Genomic DNA, 12,257 nt, shown 5'->3' with positions numbered 1-12,257 from the left:
GGGTGGGATCACGCGCTTGTGTTTAACCAGAGGAGTCTGTTTCCCAAGCCCCATTACACAACCGCAGCCACGGCCGCCTCCTCAGGGTCCCGCCGGCGTCGCAGCCGAGCTGGGCATTCCGGGGCGCTGTGCGGGGGGCTGGGGTTCTGGCTGCGTCCTCGTCCTGGGGGTGCTGTCTCCCCTCTGCTGCCTGACCCCCCACTTCCGGTTGATCCTCCCGACTCCAGATCCCTGGCCTCCTCTCGTATGTACAGCCTCACCCTCACCCTCGGGGTGTATGTGGGAGGGTTGGGGAGCAGAGGCTGGCTGAAGCTTTGGACGACACGAGGGGAGTTGTACCATTTAAACCGTATGGAGGGCTTGCCTGGCGGGGCTCAGGGGTCGAGCGTCGACCTAGGATCCAGGAGGTCACAGGTCATTCCCGGTCAGGGCACATGCCCGGGTTGTGGGCTTGATCCCCAGGGTGGGGCGTGCAGGAGGCAGCCGATCCATGACTCTCTCTCATCATTGATCTTTCTCTCTCTCTCCCCCTTCCTCTCTGAAATCAATAAAAATATTTTATAAATTTAACAGTATGGAGGTGTGCTATCCAGGTGCTCTGCCTCTTGTCCCTTCCCTCTCTCCTCTTCACCCCCCCCCCCCCCAACGCCTGCAGGAGAACTGCTCATGTGCAGCCGGCTCTCTCACCGCCCGTTTCTTGCCGACCCTGCTCTCAGGCACACCGTCTGCTCATAACGCTGCAGGCTCTGTCCTCCGAGGAGAGTTCTAGAACCGGCTGTCGGGCGGCGGGTGCTGGAACCGGGTGGGGTCCTGCGGGTGAGTTTGGATCAGACAAGGTCATCGGGTTCCCCAGAGGCCGGGGCCAGGAAAGGAGGTGGTCCAAGGGCAGGAGGAGGGGGGAGGGGGGAGGGGGGCCACGGTCACGGCCACAGGGCAGGGCAGGGGGGGAGGGGGGGCCACGGTCACGGCCACAGGGCAGGGGAGGGGGGGGGCCACGGTCACGGCCACAGGGCAGGGCAGGGGGGGAGGGGGGGCCACGGTCACGGCCACAGGGCAGGGGAGGGGGGGCGGGGGGGCCACGGTCATGGCCACAGGGCAGGGCCAGCGTCAGCCCGAGGGGGTGAGGCTACAGGGAGAGGAGGCGTGTAGACAAGGAAGGTCCTCAGGAAAGGAGAGCGTGTCTCGGCGACTTGCATGCATGTGCGTGTACTGCAGGGTCAGGTGTGTGCCACAGGGTTAGGCGTGTGCTTCAGGGTTAGCCGTGTGCCGCAGGGTTAGGCGTGTGCCACAGGGTTAGCCGTGTGCCGCAGGGTTAGGCGTGTGCCGCAGGGTTAGCGGTGTGCCGCAGGGTTAGCCGTGTGCCGCAGGGTTAGCCGTGTGCCGCAGGGTTAGGCGTGTGCCGCAGGGTTAGGCGTGTACTGAAGGGTTAGGCGTGTGCCGTAGGGTTAGCCATGTGCTGCAGGGTTAGGCGTGTGCCTCAGGGTTAGGCGTGTGCCGCAGGGTTAGCGGTGTGCCGCAGGGTTAGCCGTGTGCCGCAGGGTTAGCGGTGTGCCGCAGGGTTAGCCGTGTGCCGCAGGGTTAGGTGTGTGCCTCAGGGTTAGCCGTGTGCTGCAGGGTTAGGCGTGTGCTGCAGTGTTAGTGCAGAGGGGGGACACAGAAACGTGTGGTCAACGGAACCCTTCACCTCACACCGTCCGAGACCTGCTTCTGTGGTCCGGGGACTGGCTGTTTTCCTTGTTTTATTGATCCTCACCCGAGGGTTTTTCCCCACTGATTCTTAGAGAGAGAGTGGGAGGGAGAGGGAGAGACAGAGAAGCACCCACGTGAGAGCAACACATCGATTGGTTGCCTCCTGTACACGCCCCGATGAGGGCCCTGGGCCGGGGAGGAGCCTGCAACCAAGGGACGTGCCCTTGACTGGAATTGAACCTGGGACCCTTCAGTCCGCAGGCCGACGCTCTGTCCATTGAGCCACACCAGCTAGGGGCTGGGATTGGCTGTTTTCATGCAGGTCAGTCTACTGCGTCGGACTGGCAGCCCCGGTGAGAGCCCGGGCCTCCGTCAGGAGGACTCAGCCAGGCCCAGTGTGTCTGTGTTACAACAGGCATCGCAGCGCACGGCTCACGCCGCCACCCGTACTGGACACTGCCCAGGCAGCCGGGCCCTCCTTGCAGCCTCGCGGCCGGTCATTATCCCTGTTTCACGCGAGAAGGCTCAGGCCGCGCAGTGGCAGGTCGCCTCACTCCGGCTCTTGATCTCAGCAAGGCCGGCCCCGCCACCACTTCCTACCCTTTGATCTCCTTCTCTTGCCAAACCCTTCATTGTCCTCTCCGGCCTCGGGGCAGGTGCCACTGTTTGCCTTGGCACCATGTGCTTTCACATCCCCGCCTGCTCAGTGGCCTCGACTTCTGTTCCTGTTCCCACAAATGCATATTGAGTTCGGAGTGTTTCCGGTTCCCGGGGGCTCGCCATGCTCGCCACGCTCCCCCACGCCCCCCCACGCTCCCCACGCTCCCCACGCCCCCCCACGCTCCCCACGCTCCCCCACGCTCCCCACGCTCCCCCACGCCCCCCCACGCTCCCCACGCTCCCCCACGCCCCCCCCTCCCCATGCTGGGAAGGCGCATCGCGGCTGAGCCCCTGGCTGGTGTGTCGTTTGGGGGCTGGTTGGTTTCCCTAAGCCTCTGGGACTCTCCTCTCCATCAGATAAGATCATGGTGGCTACTTATTATTTTATTTTTAAAAGATTTTTATTGATTTCAGAGAAGAAGGGCGAGGGAGAGAGAGATAGAAACATCAATGATGAGAGAGAATCATGGATCGGCTACCTCCTGCACGCCCCCTACTGGGGATCGAGTCCACAACCTGGGCATGTGCCCTTGACCGGAGTTGAGTCCGCGGGCGATGCTCTATCCACTGAACCACACCGGCCAGGGCCTGGTGCGAGCTTTTTAGTAGAAATAAAAGACTTGCACAAAGCAAGCCGCAAACTCAGCGTCAAAGGAGAGAGAGCTGTCACTCATAGGGAGAACTGGGCCTTACAACCAGGGGTGCTTTTTAAAAAAAAAATACATTTTATTGATTTTTTACAGAGAAGAAGGGAGAGGGATAGAGTTAGAAACAAACATCGATCAGCTGCCTCCTGTACACCCCCTACTGGGGATGTGCCCGCAACCAAGGTACATGCCCTTGACCGGAATCGAACCCGGGACCCTTCAGTCCGCAGGCTTACGCTCTACCCACTGAGCCAAACCAGTTAGGGCATTCGGGGCCTTTTGACGGGGAAACGTGTGCAGGAAAGACATCCAGGCTGGGAGCAGCTGGAGCAGAAGCGGGAGGGGCGGGGCCCAGCTGGCTCCGGAGAGCGGAGTGTGAGAGGGAGCGTGGGAACGGCGGGAAGGGGGGTCTGAGCCAGAAGGCATGCGTGTGCCGTGTGCCGTGTGCCGTGTGCCGGGCGGCGGAGGAGGGGCAGGTGCCGCAGGTTAGGAGGCCCCTCAGCACCGTGAGGCTGGAGGGAGGCCGTCAGTGACCAGGAGGAGCTGAGACCCAGGCCTCGGAGTCTCTCCTCAGATCCTCTCCTGAGCGCTGACCGATGAGCGCTGACCGGGGCGGTGGCCTATGAGCGCTGACCGATGAGCGCTGACCCGGGCGGTGGCCGATGAGCGCTGACCGGGGCGGTGGCCGATGAGCGCTGACCGGGGCGGTGGCCGATGAGCGCTGACCCGGGCGGTGGCCGATGAGCGCTGACCGGGGCGGTGGCGTGCGAGACACGCGGTGCCGAGCCGGGGGAGGTGGAAGGCGGTGAGCATCCTGCAGGTTGTGTCAGGACTGAATGTGCTGGAGAGACTTCGGAGGCTGAAGGAGGTCGGTGGGCCTGAACCTGGGAGTGGACGGGGCGGGGGAGGAGGAACGGCCTCTGGGAGTGGGATGGGCAGGATTCCGTCTCCACTGGGCGCCGAGGGCGAAGGGGGCGGGAGGCGTGCAGGGGATGGAGGCTGCCGGGTGGGGGGCTGGGTGACCCCGTAACGGAGAAAGAGGAGGAAGAGGGTGCGTGGAGGCAGTGAGTTCAGTCTGATTGCGTTTCAGGAACCTGGGAACACACTGGAGTGGTCGGGTCCCGGTGTTGGAGCTCAAGAAAGAGCATTTCAGTGGAAGTGGCCTTGACCTCAGCTGCACCTCTGTGGGCTGGAGAAAGGGGGCAGGTTCCGTCCTGGCAAACGGGCGAGGCCGCCAGCTGGAGTGGGTGGAACACAGGCCAGTTGCACAAGGTGGAGGTCAGAGTTAAGGCGGAGCATCCCCCGCGGGTCAGGTGCAGGGATCCCGGACACAGGGCTCCCTGGGAAACTGGGGCGGAGGGCGGGGCGGGGCGGGACGAGGCCTCCAGCTGCGTTTCCTTGAAAGAACTGGTCAGGCGGCGGCACTCCCAGGAGTGGAAGCAGCAGGGACTCACCCCGTGGAGGGAGGCGAGGGGGACGCAGGGCGGGGCGGGGGGGGGGGGCAGCCAGTCAGCTCCTCAGGACTCTGTCATCCCGGGGAAGTTGGGGAAGCGGGGAATTCTCGGAGATCACTGTCCTCTGGGAAGTAGTGGGAGGGTGAGTTCTGGGCTCGGGGTGATGGCGCCATCACAGGGATGTCAGTCTATCCTGCATTTTTATGTGGATTTCCCAAGGTAAAGCCTGGTTTTATTGTGGTCACGGTCATTACACCCAAAGAAGGGCAGACCTACGACACCCTGGATTACTTAGGAGGCCTGCTTTGGGACCTTGGTTCTATAGCAGCCCCCCTTTATCCAGGGCGGGGGTACATTAAACCCCAGCAGATACCTGAAACCACAGATAGTGCCGAACCCTGTAAATACGACGTGTTTTCCTGTATGTACAAGCCTATGGTAAAGTTTAATTTATAAATTAGGCACAGTGGGAGAGCAACAACAATAATACTAAGAACAGTTATAACAATAATATGACAGGCCGTAATGAAAGTGATGGGAATGTGATCGCTCTTTCAAAATGCCTCACGGTTCTGGACTCACCCTTCTTGCGACGGTGTGAGGTGGTGCACAGCCTACGTGAGGGGAGAAGGGAGGGGAATGAGACCCTTGTTAATAAGACATGGGTCACTTGAACCCAGGCACCGCGATACCTGAGCAGTCGATCTGATAACTGGGACTGTGGCTGGCGGGCGGGTGGAGTGCCCACCAGGGAGGCTGGAAAAGGGCCGGTGCTGGCCCCGGGCGGGACAGAGCTGGACATGGCGGGGCTGCATCAGGCGCTCAGAATGGCCTGCTGTTTGTCACGTATGCATTGTTCATTTCTGTGTATTGCATATTGCCAAATATAACAATTATTTTGAAAAGAGATGGTAATTTTTCAAAACTTGTTACCTATTGGAGGGCAAAAATGTTTTATTTTTATTTTTCAATCCTCACCCAAGGATATTTTTCCCATTGATTTTTAGAGAGAGTAGAAGGGAGCGGGAGAGACACAGAGAGAGCAACATCGATGATCAATTGGTAACCTCTCAAATGCGCCCGACGGGCTGGGAGCCTGCAGCCGGGAGTATGTGCCCTTGACTGGAATCAACCCGGGACCCTTCAGTCTGCAGGCTTGACGCTGTACGTACTGAGCCAGACCGGCCAGGGCCAAAAATGTTTTATTTTTACTGACGTGCAAACAACTAGGGCTTTAGGTGGGAGATCCGAAGGCAGCATGTGCGTCTTCTATATACAGAAAGGTGTCATTCTTGATGCGGCTCACCTCCCACAGAGAGTGGGCGGCAGGCACTGCAGAGCGGAGGGCCTGGCGTCACAGCAGGTGAGGATAGTAACTCGACTGCATGAACTATAGTCTAGTGGCTTCGGGAGACCAGTTCGACTGGGACATAGAAGGGAGATAAGATGTTTGTATGTGAAAAAAAATAATGCCATCTATTTTTTTCTTTTTAGCTATTTTTAGGATAGTTCATATGCCCATTTGAATTTTTTACTTATATGTATTCCTTTAATTAAAACTAAAAATTTATTGCTTCTCAGCCTTTTGGCTAAGGTCAAGTTTAAAATAAAAATCATCTATATTTTTATAATTTACATTACTTTATAATGACTTAGGTTAATCATAACTTTTAAATAATCTATGCTAATAAAAGGGTAATATGCTAATTAGACCAGACACCCTTTCGGACAAAGCCACAGTGGTGGGTGCCGAGGCAGAGGTGGTGACCAGGCAGGCAGGTAGAGAGGTTAGGGGTGATCAGGCTGGCAGGCAGAGGCAGTTAGAGGTGACCAGGCTGGCAGGGGAGAGCAGTTAGAGGCATCAGGCAGGCAGGCAGAGGTGGTTTGGGGCGATCAGGCAGGCAGGCAGGCAGGCAGATGAGTGGTTAGGAGCCAGAGGTCTTGGATTGGAGAGGGTGCAGGCTGGGCTGAGGGACACCACCCCCCCCACCCCTGTGCATGAATTTTGTGCACCGGGCCTCTAGTTTATAATATATTATAGGAAAAAATCACATAAGATAAGCAAAAAGAACCCAGAAGACATAGAATCTTACCCGCCCAGAGATAAACCACTGTTAATATAGTTTCTTATTTGGAAAACTCTGAAAAACAAATGACAGTACTTTTAAATACTCAAACATGCTTGCTACACTGAAGCTACTGCTTGGGGTTACACATTTTTTACCAAACTGCCCTTTTTTACCAACACGCCCAGGTCATTTTGGTGCCATCGTCACCAAGATGAGAACCGAGGCAGCTCCCGGAGCACGGCCGCTCTCACTGTCCTGCTGTTCCAGGAAGAGGCGGCGCTGGGTCTCTGGGTCCCAACCACTGGCTCTGCTGAGAAGTTCAGGAATTTGTGGAAACACACATTTATCAGAGGAACTTGCCTCAAAAGAATTTTTGTATTTTTTCCCTCTTTTTAAGTGTGGATGGGTAATTTCATTTTCTGTGACCTGTTTCTTTGAACTGTTTTCAAGAACAAAAACACATTTTTCAAGTGCAGTTCACTGTGATATCCCCATTTAAATCGGGGAGTATTGGTCAGAAGGAAGTTAAGAATAATTAAAGATTTAAAAACGTGAATATTGAAAGGGATACTTTGAAAGAAATTAAGCTGCCTTACAGTATCGAGGGGAAAAGGCAGTGGATATATTCTTCTACTTCCTGAGGTCATTGAGTTCCGATGACTTTACAAGTTTCAAGATTCAACTCCTATTTCCCGAGTTCCGTCCGGGCCTGGCAGGCCTGCCCACGTTCCTTGGTGCAGTCATGCACGTGCTCTGTAATCGCAGGACCCGGCGATGCGTTTCTAGCGGCCCAGCCGGAGGAGCGGAGCGGGTCGGAGAGTTGGCTGGGCTTCTGTGGGAGTGTTTGGCCTTGCCCGCTGCGGTGGGTGTGGGAGGATGTGCAGAGCACAGATAAGGACGGTGCAATCGGGGAGAGCAGAACAGCTGTCCTGCGGGAGAAGCAGGGCGAGTCTGGAGGAGGCGGAGTCCCGAGGTCAGAGCTGACCCCTCCGTGCAGGTCGCAGGCGGGAGGGCGATGCAGCGGCTGCCCGCGTGCCTAAGGCAGGTGTGGGCCAGACCACAGTGAACACCTCTGATGGGACAGGTGTGTGTGTGTTTTTAATTTTTAAAAAATTATTATTGATTTCAGAGTCTAGAGATGCTTTATCCACTGAGCCAAACCGGCCAGGGCCGGGACAGGTCTTGGTCCAAGGACACGGGGCCCTGCCGCCCGCCCGGAGAAGCTCTGGGAGAACAGGGCCTCGCGCTGGGAGGCCTCCCTGCTGAGCGCCGGCCCTTTCCCCGTCTGCAGAGTAACTGCATCCGCACCCCCACTTCACAGAGGAAGAACCTGGGCCCAGCGAGGCCGTTAGTGAAAGTGGGTGTGTCTGTGGGCAGGTCTGTGTGTGGAGGTAAAACGATCAGCCGCATCCGTAGACATGTCCTGGGACTCGCTGTCCTGCTCCGGCCGGTGTTGACGGTTCATTAACCAGCAGACCTAGCCTCCTGCAAGCAGGGTTTGTAATGTGTCGGCGACCCGCGCAGCCTGAGCGCCTCTTCCTTGTTTTGCTTTATTCAAAGCAGCCCCATCTGTTGAGCCAGACGCTGGAGTGTCTGAGCGCGCATTTCGCAGGTCAGGAGAGCGACTTGAATGGCAAACTTCCTGCCCCGGCAGCTTGGAATTCCGAGCTGGCACCCCAATGCCCACCGCCTCCGGGACTGGGGGAGAGCGCGCTCCAGGGTGTCTGCCTCGAGGAGAGACCGCGGGGGTGGCGCCCGCGCCCCTGTCCCCCGGCCCCTGCCCCCCGCCCCCCGCCGGGTCTACACCACCTGGGCCCCAGGCCAGAGCCCCAAGTTGTATCAATGACTGGCTGCTCTCTGCTTTGTGATGACGAAACCCTGCGCTTCGTCTGGGCAGAATCTGGGCACTGAAGGCGAATGTAAACTCCCAACCTGAGCGGGATTTTGGCGACGTGGCGCCCAGGTACTGCCCGCTGCAGGCGGCCCGGGCAGGGTCGGTGACTCTTCGGACAGCCTGGCGCCGCCCGCCCGGTCCTCCTCCCCGCGTGGGTGCGGCGGCTCGCAGCCCCGCTCGGCCTGGGTCCCAGCCGCGAAGGTCGGCCCCGCCCACTCGGGCCGGGTCGCAGCCGCGAGGAGCGGGGCGCGCGGCCGCGGCGCCTTTAAGGAGCGGCGCTGCGGGAACCCGACCCGCACTCCAGGCCGCTGCCCGGGGACTCCCGCCCCGCCCCGCCCGCCCCGCCCGCCAGCGTCTCTCGGCCCAGGCGGGGGCCAGCCTCCGGGCCGGCCGAGCACCAGGCGCCTCGCGCGGCCGCGCGCACTCGGAGGGGCTCCGGACGTGGCACAGGTGACGAGTTTGCGGGGGGACGGGGGGGTCAGGGCTCCGGAGACCGGGCGTCCTGAGCGCGGGGCAGCGGGTCCGGCAGGTGCGCAGCATCGTGGCCCGCGGGCCCCGCAGGTGGGTCCCCCCTTCTCCCCCCCCCCCCGCGTCCCCGCGTCTCCGCGTCCCGCTCGCGCTCTGGGTCTCATCAGGGAGAGCCGCGCGGGAGGCTGGCGCAGGCGCGTCAAGTGGGTGCGTGTCCCCTCCAGCCCCCCCCCCATTATAACACAAGAAACTGCTTGGACTCTGGCGACGCGGAGGTGGGTCCCGTTTAGAGTCTGAAGAGCCTGGTGCAGAGGGGCTGACACGGGTTCTGTTTGGGTTCTGTTTACGGCGCTGCCATTGCGCCCGGGCAGGTCGGTTCCACCAAGCGAGGGCCTCGGTTTACCCAGCCGGGAAATGGGATCCGACACCCGCCTTTCCCGCGGCCCAGGGACGGGGCCACCCAAGTTCACGGAAGGGTCGGGTGCGCCGTGGTCCTGGCCGAGCACACCCGCGCCCATGGGCGCACGTTTGCCTGTGGAAGTGTGTGGGTGCGGAGCGCTGGGGAGGGGGGCGCTGCCACTTCACCGGCTCCCCGGCCCCACACGGAGCTGGGACCCTGGGTCCTGGGCGCGCGTAAGTGATACGGCAGCGGGCAAGGGTCAGAGTGAGCTCCCCCCTCCCCCCCAGCAGCTGGCCGGGAGGAGGGAACCCCACTTCTCTTTCAGAGGCGCTGTGCCCAATAGAGAACTCCCCGTTTGTCTTGTCAGGGTGCCCACGGGGAGTGTATGCCTGCCCCTCGGAGACAGGAGCGGCCAGTGCGTTGGCATCCGGGCGGGCGGCGCATGGGCGCTCTGTGCTGTGCCGGTTCCGCCCAGCAGCCCTGGGCCACCTCTCCTCCTGGCGCCCCTCCTGCCCTGCCACCTGCTCCCCCTGCTCCCCGCCTGGAGGCGGCTCCCCCTGCTCGTCAGTCACAGGTGCTCCTCCTCCCCGCTGCTCTCGCCTAGCCAGGGGGCTCTTTCTCTGAATCCTCACCTGAGGATATTTTTAGAGAGTGGAGGAGAGGGAAAGAGAGAGAAACATCCACGTGAGAGGCACATCTATTGGTTGCCTCCTGCACACGCCCTGAGCAGGGCCCCGGCCAGGAAGGAGCCTGCAACCGAAGTCCATGCCCTTGACCGGAATCGAACCCGGGACCCTTCAGTCCAGTCTGATGCTCTGTCCACTGGGCCAAACTGGCCAGGGCCGAATGGTGGCTCTTTTTAACAAAAGCCGGCCAGCTGCCCAGGCGTGGCCGTGGTCACGGGGCCGAGACTTTATAGCAAACTCCGGAGAAGCGGGGCCTCTGAGCCCGGGTGTGGATGGAGGGTGGGCTGCTCTCTCCTCGTTTCTGGGATCTCCTTCCACGAGGGATCCCCCCTGTTCCCCAGGTGAGCAGAGGCCTCGGAGCGGGCTGCCCCAGAGCTGGACCAGAGCGTGGGGGCCCAGCGAAGCGTGGGGAGGAGCAAGCGGGACCTGGGAGGGGACGGAGGGCGGCGTCCCAGTGACCAGGTGCCGGGCGGCAGGAGCCCCGGCTGCGTGGAGCTGGCACCCTGTGCGCCCTGCCCTTCAGTCCTCGCCCAGCTGCCCCGCAGCCCTAGCCCTGCCCCCCTGCCCCTGCTGAGTCTCCAGAGGAGCCCAGTGTTGTCCCCCCACCCGCACCCCCAAGCCACCACCCCTGGAGGGCGGGAGCCGAGCAGCTGGCTCCCTAAGAAACCTCAGACCTCAGCGTCTCCGCCCCCTCTTCTCAGATGACTGTCCCCCCCTACAGACGGGATTCATTTCACTGGACTCTCAGCCGCCGAGGAAAGTCAGCGGAGAAGGCTACAGGGGGACGCGGAACGTCCTTCTGTCCAGGGGGAGGATGCACTCGGGGTCTGGGTGGGGACCGTGGCATTGGACAAGGGAGGGCAGGGCGGGGGGCGAAGCCGTGCTGGACAGCCGTGCTGGCCCTGGGAGAGCGAGGCCGCCGGCGCCGGCCACCTGGCTGTGCCCACCCTCTTGCCCATCTCCCCGAGAGAGGAGACAGGACTGTGGACCAGGAGTGGCCACCGGGCGTCAGGCACCAGGTGTGCCCCCGGGGGCGTCGCATCCCGAGGGAGGGAGTTTCGTAAGGCCAGCGGCATTTCTGAGTGGCTTCGCCGTGTTTGTTCTGGACGGAAGCGAGAGGCAGCTCCCAGGAGGCCGGTCCTGCCGGAGGTGCTGGTTGGGAGGCCGTGTGCTCACCCTTCCAGGACCTGGGAGGGGCCCAAGCGTGTTCCCCAGAGCCTTGGTCTGTGCAGGGAGCAGGCCGTGGGGGGGGGCTCTGAGTCCCTGGGAGAGGCCAGGCCTGGAGCGGGTCAGAGCCCGGGCCGCGGGGAAGGGTGTGCTGTGCACAGGGGACCAGCGGGGCAGGCGGCTTTGGAGAACAACACAGAGCAGTGCGTTTCGATGCGGAGACCAGGGCGCACACAGCGCCTGCGGGTGAGAACAGGCCGCGCCTGCCTCCGGTCGCACCCTGGTCCGTTTCTGTTCTGGGCTCGGAAAAGCTCACCACCGGCCGGCGGCCACAGCCCAGTCTCCGAAGCCGTGTGCCCAGGGGATGGGAGTAGGGGTTGTGGGGAGCCGCTGGGGGCACGGGGGAGCATGGGGAGCTGCCTGCACCCACCCATCGGTGGGTCTCATCTTGTGTTGGGGGGCAGGACCCACAGTCCTGAAAGGCCACTGGCCAGGCGGATGGGAAAGGGGACTTCCCGCCCGTTCTCCCCGCCTCGAAGCCAAGGGGCCGTGTGCAGGGAGCACCTCTCGCTGGAGAGCAGGTCCCAGAGCAGCCGGTCAGACAGCAGAGCCGCCCACCCGGCGCTGAGCGAGGCTGTCGGCCGGACCGAGGGCTGGAGCAGGGTGGGGGCGGCCGGCCCCCGTCTCGCTCCGAGGAGTTCGTGGGAAGCTGAGGCAGAGTGCGGCTTCCAAAGGCCTTTCGCTGACCAGACACTGGGAAGCTGGCTGCTGGCTCACCGGACTGGGGCAGGGTCCTCATCGCGGCTCCTGAGAGGGCGGCGACCGGACTGCCTCAGGCTCTCGTCCAGGACTGACAGCAAATGGAGCCGTCACTCCTGGCTTCGGGGCTGCCAAAAAAGCTTTTTGGAGAAACGGGTGAGGCGGCGCCAGCATCGCCGAGTGAGCGCCTCGCAGCCTCTGCAGCTGGACCGGATCAATGGCCGCGTCCCCGCAGGCCTCAGGTTTCCCGTTATCACCGTCAGCCCGGCTCCCGCGGAGCCGCAGGAAGACAGGACGCGCACGTGCTGCCCCCCCCCCCCCCCCCCGGTTGCTCGGTTACCCCGGCTCCTGCCCACATGCGACG

General features: G+C 61.5%; 1 protein-coding gene across 6 annotated transcripts in view; it reads left to right on the top strand.

Moving 5' to 3' along the window:
* The window catches only part of TLCD4 (TLC domain containing 4), a 42,372-nt gene that overhangs the window by 10,661 nt on the left and 19,454 nt on the right, over window positions 1-12,257 (top strand). The window contains exon 1 of one of the 6 annotated variants that reach the window (XM_059674962.1): window positions 62-244. The exons of 2 other annotated variants lie outside the window; for them this stretch is intronic. The gene's annotated coding sequence lies outside the window, so the exon portion shown is untranslated. Of the gene's footprint in view, window positions 1-61; window positions 245-7,494; window positions 7,604-8,627; window positions 8,975-12,257 lie in introns of those variants that run through there. 3 more of the 6 variants (XM_059674963.1, XM_059674960.1, XM_059674961.1) reach the window with 3 other exon arrangements.

Source organism: Myotis daubentonii, chromosome 18, assembly GCF_963259705.1.
Source record: "Myotis daubentonii chromosome 18, mMyoDau2.1, whole genome shotgun sequence".
Lineage (NCBI taxonomy): Eukaryota > Metazoa > Chordata > Mammalia > Chiroptera > Vespertilionidae > Myotis > Myotis daubentonii.
Note: the sequence above shows the minus strand (reverse complement) of the source record. Positions and strands in the feature narration are given on the sequence as shown.